Here is a 6750-nt window from a genome sequence, read left to right on the forward strand (position 1 = left end):
CTAACCATGAAGACAGCCGCTGAGCGGCTGCAAATGGCATTTAACGCCTCCCTCAGTGCCAGGGGCGGGCTGGACAGGGGGGCAATTGCCCCCCAGGCTGCCCGAAATCTAATCAAAGCGGCCGCTGGGTGCTGATGGGGCCGGCCGGCATCAGCACCCAGCGGCCGTGTGCGATGGCCGTCTAGTGATGGGAGCAGTGTGAGGGGTGAAAGCTCCGCCCCCTCGCACTGACCTTTCACCCCTCACGCTGCTCCCATCACTATGCGGCCATCAGATGGCTGGGAATGTAATCTGAACGGCCGATGCGTGCTGATGCCGCCGGCCGCCTCTGCTTTAATACTTTTTTTTTACTTTATATGGCAAGCCGATCCAGCTTACCATATAAATAAAAAAAAGTGTTAAATTAGCTCCGGCCGGCGGCATCAGCACGCACCGGCCGTTTAGATTACATTCCCAGCAGTCTGATGGCTGCATAGTGATGGGAGCAGCGTGAGGTGGAAGCTCCGCCCCCTCGCGCTCAGACTGCTGCAGCACTGGATGTCAGGTCAGTGGCATCCTGTCAGCGTAGAGGAGAACAGTGTGCAGCTACCAGGAACTCAATAGAAGTAGAAGGTGAGTAAACTAATGTATTTTTTGTACTGTATAATGTTTTTTGTATTTGTTAAAAACAAAAAAAATTGGCATGAGTGTGTATGTAAGTGTGTCCCCCTATATGCCACTCTGCCTCCAGAAATGCCTTATACCCCCCTATATGCCACTCTGTCCCATGATATGCCTTTTAACCCCCTATATGCCAGAGTTGCATATAGGGGTATAAGGCATTTCTGGATGCAGAGTGACATATAGGGGGTCAAAAGGCATATCTGGAGGCAGAGTGGCATAAAGGGGGTTAAAAGGTATATCATGGGGCAGAGGAGCATATAGGAGGGTATAAAGCATATTGGGGAGGCAGAGTGGCATATAGGGAGCATAAGGCTTTTCTGGAGGCAGAGTGCCCCATGATATGCCTTTTAACCCCCTTCATGCCACTCTGCCTCCAGAAATGCCTTATACCCCCTATATGCCACTCTGTCCCATGATATGCCTTTTAACCCCTATATGGCAGAGTGGCATATAGGGGGTTAGAAGGCATATCATGGGACAGAGTGGCATATATTATTTTTTATTTAATATGGCAAGCTGGATCGGCTTGCCATATAAAGTAAACAAAAATGTCCCATGAAATGCCTTTTAACCTCCTATATGGCAGAGTGGCATATAGGGGGTTACAAGGCATATCATGGGACAGAGTGGCATATAGGAGGGTTGAGGCATATCAGAGAGGCAGAGTGGCATATAGGGGGGTATAAGGCTTTTCTGGAGGCAGAGTGCCCCGTGATATGCCTTTTAACCCCCTTTATGCCACTCTGCCTCCAGAAATGCCTTATACCCCCCTATATGCCACTCTGTCCCATGATATGCCTTTTAACCCCCTATATGCCAGAGTGGCATATAAGGGTATAAGGCATTTCTGGAGGCAGAGTGACATATAGGGGGTCAACGGCATATCTGGAGGCAGAGTGGCATAAAGGGAGTTAAAAGGGATGTCATTGGGCAGAGGGGCATATATGAGGGTATAAAGCATATTGGGGAGGCAGAGTGCAGTCTGAGCGCGAGGGGGCGGAGCTTCCACCTCACGCTGCTCCCATCACTATGCAGCCATCAGACTGCTGGGAATGTAATCTAAACGGCCGGTGCGTGCTGATGCCGCCGGCCGGAGCTAATTTAACACTTTTTTTTATTTATTTATATGGTAAGCTGGATGCAGAGTGACATATAGGGGGTCAAAAGGCATATCTGGAGGTGGAGTGGCAAAAAGGGGGTTAAAAGGCATATCACGGGGCAGAGGGGCATATAGGAGGGTTGAGGCATATCAGGGAGGCAGAGTGGCATATGGGGGGTATAAGGCATTTCTGGAGGCAGAGTGACATAGGGAGTAAAAGGTATTTCTGGAGGCAGAGTGGCATATAGGGGATTAAAAGACATATTATGGGGCAGAGTGGCATATAGGAGGGTATAAAGCATATCAGGGAGGCAGAGTGGCATATAGGGGGGCATAAGGCTTTTCTGGAGGCAGAGTGCCCCATGATATGCCTTTTAACCCCCTTCATGCCACTCTGCCTCCAGGAATGCCTTATACCCACTATATGCCACTCTGTCCACTCATGATATGCCTTTTAACCCCCTATATGGCAGAGTGGCATATAGGGGGTTAGAAGGCATATCATGGGACAGAGTGGCATATAGGGGGTATAAGGCATTTCTGGAGGCAGAGTGGCATATAGGGGGTTAGAAGGCATATCAGGAGGGCAGAGTGGCAAGCCTGGGGGCAGAGGTGCATAACTCGGGGGTAGGTTGTCAAATGAAAGGAAATAAAAACCAAACATGTCTCAATCATAGCTTTTATTAAATATGGAAAAAAATAGTCTACATGAATTAATAAAGAAATAAAAGTTTCTTACCAGAATATCGTGAAGAATAATGTGATCAGTGTTTTGTTCCACTGAATAAAATGGAACTCTTTCATCTAAAAATGTTCGCAGTAGTAAATGTTTTGATCCCATTATGTGTAATGTATTTCATTTATTAGGGCCTTTTAACACTTTTGCTTTCTGGCATTTTAATACAAATAATGAGATAAAAAGAATGGCACATAGTGTGACTCGTGTGTGTATAAGGGGTGGGTGTGGGTATAAGAGCTTCACCGTGAGATAAACTATATGGGGCTGGTCTCCAAATTTTTCCAGGGCTGCTTTTCAGTCCCAGTCCGGGTCTTTGTTTCAGGGCATCTATACAATTTCCGGCAAGTGTTTAACTTCCATTACCCCTACCACCTCTGACTGAGAGGCTGTACCACTGGTCTACAACCCCCTCCAACAAAAGAATTACATTTTCCGAAAGAAAAAAATATACAGGATCCATGTAACTAACCAGAACGGACATGGAGAGACTGAGGATGGACACAGACAGAAGGAAAAAGGGGATAGTGGAATTCTCCAATGGAAATCCCCTGGTAAAGGGATGTGAGATGAAGACGGTGCACTCACAGCCAGAAATGATCATGGCATGGCAGAAAATAGCACAGCTCCATGGAATCTGCTATATAAATAAATGTACTCAACAAGGGGCAAGGCAAAAAGATTAGGAGAAAGAACATTTTTTTAGGTTTATCAGGAAGTGGGGTTTATCGAGCTCAACATGCAATATTCTCCAGAAATTTGGGGAAGAGTTTTATTCATTTAGCAAAAGTCCTTAGATTACGTTGGCCATTCCTCAGCATATAAAAATTGAATATCATAGGTTACTGGGGTTCCTACTTTTATCTGTTAAAGTAATGATTGCAAGAAACTGAAACAGACTGATCCACCTGCTATTGGGGAAGCGTTGGTGACACGCAAACATATTTATCAGGTGGAGCAGATGACCTGGTCTATAAACCATACAATGGTTTAAATGTCATCAAACATGACACTTACAAGCAACGCAATTATCTGAGAAAACTATGAGCGCTAGATGAGTTACACTGCAAGGAAACGTTCAACTTACCATTGTAGATAAGAATAATGCTGGCTCAGGATCAGGAAAGACTAAGGAATCATTTAGCCAAGAAACTAAAAGCAGAGTGGAAACAAACTGTTATTCTGTTGCTGCTGCTGCTTGTCGTCAAACAGAAAGAATTATAAGCTCTGGGAAAGGACAGAGAAGGTGAGAAGGTTCAAATAAGGGTTTAAAGCTTTGATGATGAGCAAGAAACACATGGCAAAAAGCTCTCCCCGGACTGTGAGAAAAGAAAAAGCCTACAACACCTGGTATTCCCAGGCGGTCTCCCATCTAGGTACTAACCAAGCCCAACCCTGCTTAGCTTCCGAGATCAGACAAAATCGGGTGCTTTCAGGGTGGTATGGCCGCAGGTGAGAAAGCTTTTTATTTTACTTCTCTTATTCTGTTGCTGCTGCAGCTTGTCGTCAGACAGAAAGAATTATAAGCCCTGGGACAGGACAGAGAAGATGAGAAGGTTCAAATAAGGGTTTAAAGCTTTGATGATGAGCAAGAAACACATGGCAAAAAGCTCTCCCCGGACTGTGAGAAAAGAAAAGGCCTACAACACCTGGTATTCCCAGGCGGTCTCCCATCCAATTACTAACCAGGCCCAATCCTGCTTAGCTTCCAAGACCAGCCGCTTTCAGGAAGGTATGGCAGCAGGTGTGTAAGCTTTTTATTTTACTTCTCTTATTCTGTTGCTGCTGCTTGTCGTCAGACAGAAAGAATTATAAGCCCTGGGACAGGACAGAGAAGATGAGAAGGTTCAAATAAGGGTTTAAAGCTTTGATGATGAGCAAGAAACACATGGCAAAAAGCTCTCCCCGGACTGTGAGAAAAGAAAAAGCCTACAACACCTGGTATTCCCAGGCGGTCTCCCATCCAATTACTAACCAGGCCCAATCCTGCTTAGCTTCCAAGACCAGCCGCTTTCAGGAAGGTATGGCCGCAGGTGTGTAAGGTTTTTATTTTACTTCTCTTATTCTGTTGCTGCTGCTGCTTGTCGTCAGACAGAAATAATTATAAGCTATGGGACAGGACAGAGAAGGTGAGAAGGTTCAAATAAGGGTTTAAAGCTTTGATGATGAGCAAGAAACATGGCAAAAAGCTCTCCCCGTACTGTGAGAAAAGAAAAAGCCTACAGCACCTGGTATTCCCAGGCGGTCTCCCATCCAGGTACTAACCAGGCTCAACCATGCTTAGCTTCCGAGATCAGGTGCTTTCAGGGTGGTATGGATGCAAGTGTGAAAACTTTTTATTTTACTTCTCTTATGCTGTTGCTGCTGCTGCTGTTGCTGCTGCTGCTGCTGCTGCTGCTGCTGTTGCTGCTGCTGCTGTTGCTGCTGCTGCTGTTGCTGCTGCTGCTGTTGCTGCTGCTGCTGTTGCTGCTGCTGCTGTTGCTGCTGCTTGTTGTCAGACAGAAAGAATTATAAGCCCTGGGACAGGACAGAGAGGGTGAGAAGGTTCAAATAAGGGTTTAAAGCTTTGATGATGAGCAAGAAACACATGGCAAAAGCTCTCCCGGGATTGTGAGAAAAGAAAAAGCCTACAACAACTGGTATTCCCAGGCGGTCTCCCATTCAGGTACTAAACAGGACCAACCCTGCTTAGATTCCGAGATCAGGCGCTTTCGGGGTGGTATGGCCGCAGGTGTGAAGGATTTTTATTTTACTTCTCTTATTCTGTTGCTGCTGCTGCTGCTGCTGCTTCTGCTGCTGCTGCTTCTGCTGCTGCTTCTGCTGCTGCTGCTTCTGCTGCTGCTTCTGCTGCTTGTCGTCGTCAGACAGAAAGAATTATAAGCCCTGGGACAGGACAGAGAAGGTGAGAAGGTTTAAATAAGGGTTTAAAGCTTTGATGAGCAAGAAACGCATGGCAAAAAGCTCTCCCCGGACTGTGAGAAAAGAAAAAGCCTACAACACCTGGTATTCCCAGGCAGTCTCCCATCCAGGTACTAACCAGGCCTAACCCCGCTTAGCTTCCGAGATCAGACAAGATCGGGCGCTTTCAGGGTGGCATGGCTGCAGGTGTGACATTGTTTTATTTTACTTCTCTTATTCTGTTGCTGCTGCTGCTTGTCGTCAGACAGAAAGAATTATAAACCCTGGGACAGGACAGAGAAGGTGAGAAGGTTCAAATAAGGGTTTAAAGCTTTGATGATGAGCAAGAAACACATGGCAAAAAGCTCTCCCCGGACTGTGAGAAAAGAAAAAGCCTACAACACCTGGTATTCCCAGGCGGTCTCCCATCCAGGTACTAACCAGGCCCAACCCTGCTTAGCTTCCAAGATCAGACGAGAGCGGGCACTTTCAGGGTGGTATGGTCGCAGGTGTGAAAACTTTTTATTTTACTTCTCTTATTCTGTTGCTGCTGCTGCTTGTCGTCAGACAGAAATAATTATAAGCCCTGGGACAGGACAGAGAAGGTGAGAAGGTTCAAATAAGGGTTTAAAGCTATGATGATGAGCAAGAAACACATGGCAAAAAGCTCTCCCTGGACTGTGAGAAAAAAAAAAAGCCTACAACACCGGGTATTCCCAGGCGGTCTCCCATCCAGGTACTAACCAGGCCCAAACCTGCTTAGCTTCCGAGACCAGACTAGATCGGGCGCTTTCAGGGCGGTATGGCTGCAGGTGTGAAAGGGTTTTATTTTACTTCTCTTATTCTGTTGCTGCTGCTGCTGCTGCTGCTGCTGCTGCTGCTGCTTGTCGTCAGACAGAAAGAATTATAAGCCCTGGGACAGGACAGAGAAGGTGAGAAGGTTCAAATAAGGGTTTAAAGCTTTGATGATGAGCAAGAAACACATGGCAAAAAGCTCTCCCCGGACTGTGAGAAAAGAAAAAGCCTATAACACCTGGTATTCCCAGGCAGTCTCCCATCCAGGTACTAACTAGGCCCAACCCCGCTTAGCTTCCGAGATCAGGCGCTTTCAGGGTGGTATGGCCGCAGGTGTTACAGTGTTTTATTTTACTTCTCTTATGCTGCTGCTGCTGCTGCTGCTGCTGCTGCTGCTGCTGCTGCTGCTGCTGCTGCTGCTGCTGCTGCTGCTGCTGCTGCTGCTGCTGCTGCTGCTGCTGCTGCTGCTGCTGCTGCTGCTGCTGCTGCTGCTGCTGCTGCTGCTGCTGCTTGTCGTCAGACAGAAAGAATTATAAGCCCTGGGACAGGACAGAGAAGG

General features: G+C 46.9%; 3 non-coding genes and 5 pseudogenes across 3 annotated transcripts; all 8 read right to left on the reverse strand.

Annotated features, from left to right (window-relative positions):
* Positions 1–3833: 3833 nt before the first annotated feature.
* Positions 3834–3952, reverse strand: LOC128479012 (5S ribosomal RNA). The gene has a single exon (XR_008349905.1). It is a non-coding gene; the product is annotated as a 5S ribosomal RNA (ribosomal RNA).
* A 183-nt stretch (positions 3953–4135) lies between these two features.
* Positions 4136–4244, reverse strand: LOC128480745 (uncharacterized; annotated as a pseudogene).
* A 180-nt stretch (positions 4245–4424) lies between these two features.
* Positions 4425–4533, reverse strand: LOC128480739 (uncharacterized; annotated as a pseudogene).
* A 181-nt stretch (positions 4534–4714) lies between these two features.
* Positions 4715–4823, reverse strand: LOC128480715 (uncharacterized; annotated as a pseudogene).
* Positions 4824–5486: 663 nt separating this feature from the next.
* On the reverse strand, positions 5487–5605 carry LOC128479566 (uncharacterized; annotated as a pseudogene).
* A 183-nt stretch (positions 5606–5788) lies between these two features.
* Positions 5789–5907, reverse strand: LOC128479194 (5S ribosomal RNA). The gene has a single exon (XR_008350079.1). It is a non-coding gene; the product is annotated as a 5S ribosomal RNA (ribosomal RNA).
* Positions 5908–6091: 184 nt separating this feature from the next.
* On the reverse strand, positions 6092–6210 carry LOC128479510 (5S ribosomal RNA). The gene has a single exon (XR_008350382.1). It is a non-coding gene; the product is annotated as a 5S ribosomal RNA (ribosomal RNA).
* Positions 6211–6417: 207 nt separating this feature from the next.
* Positions 6418–6526, reverse strand: LOC128480718 (uncharacterized; annotated as a pseudogene).
* Between the last annotated feature and the right edge of the window lie 224 nt (positions 6527–6750).

This window comes from Spea bombifrons, chromosome 2, assembly GCF_027358695.1.
Source record: "Spea bombifrons isolate aSpeBom1 chromosome 2, aSpeBom1.2.pri, whole genome shotgun sequence".
Classification (NCBI taxonomy): Eukaryota; Metazoa; Chordata; class Amphibia; order Anura; family Pelobatidae; genus Spea; species Spea bombifrons.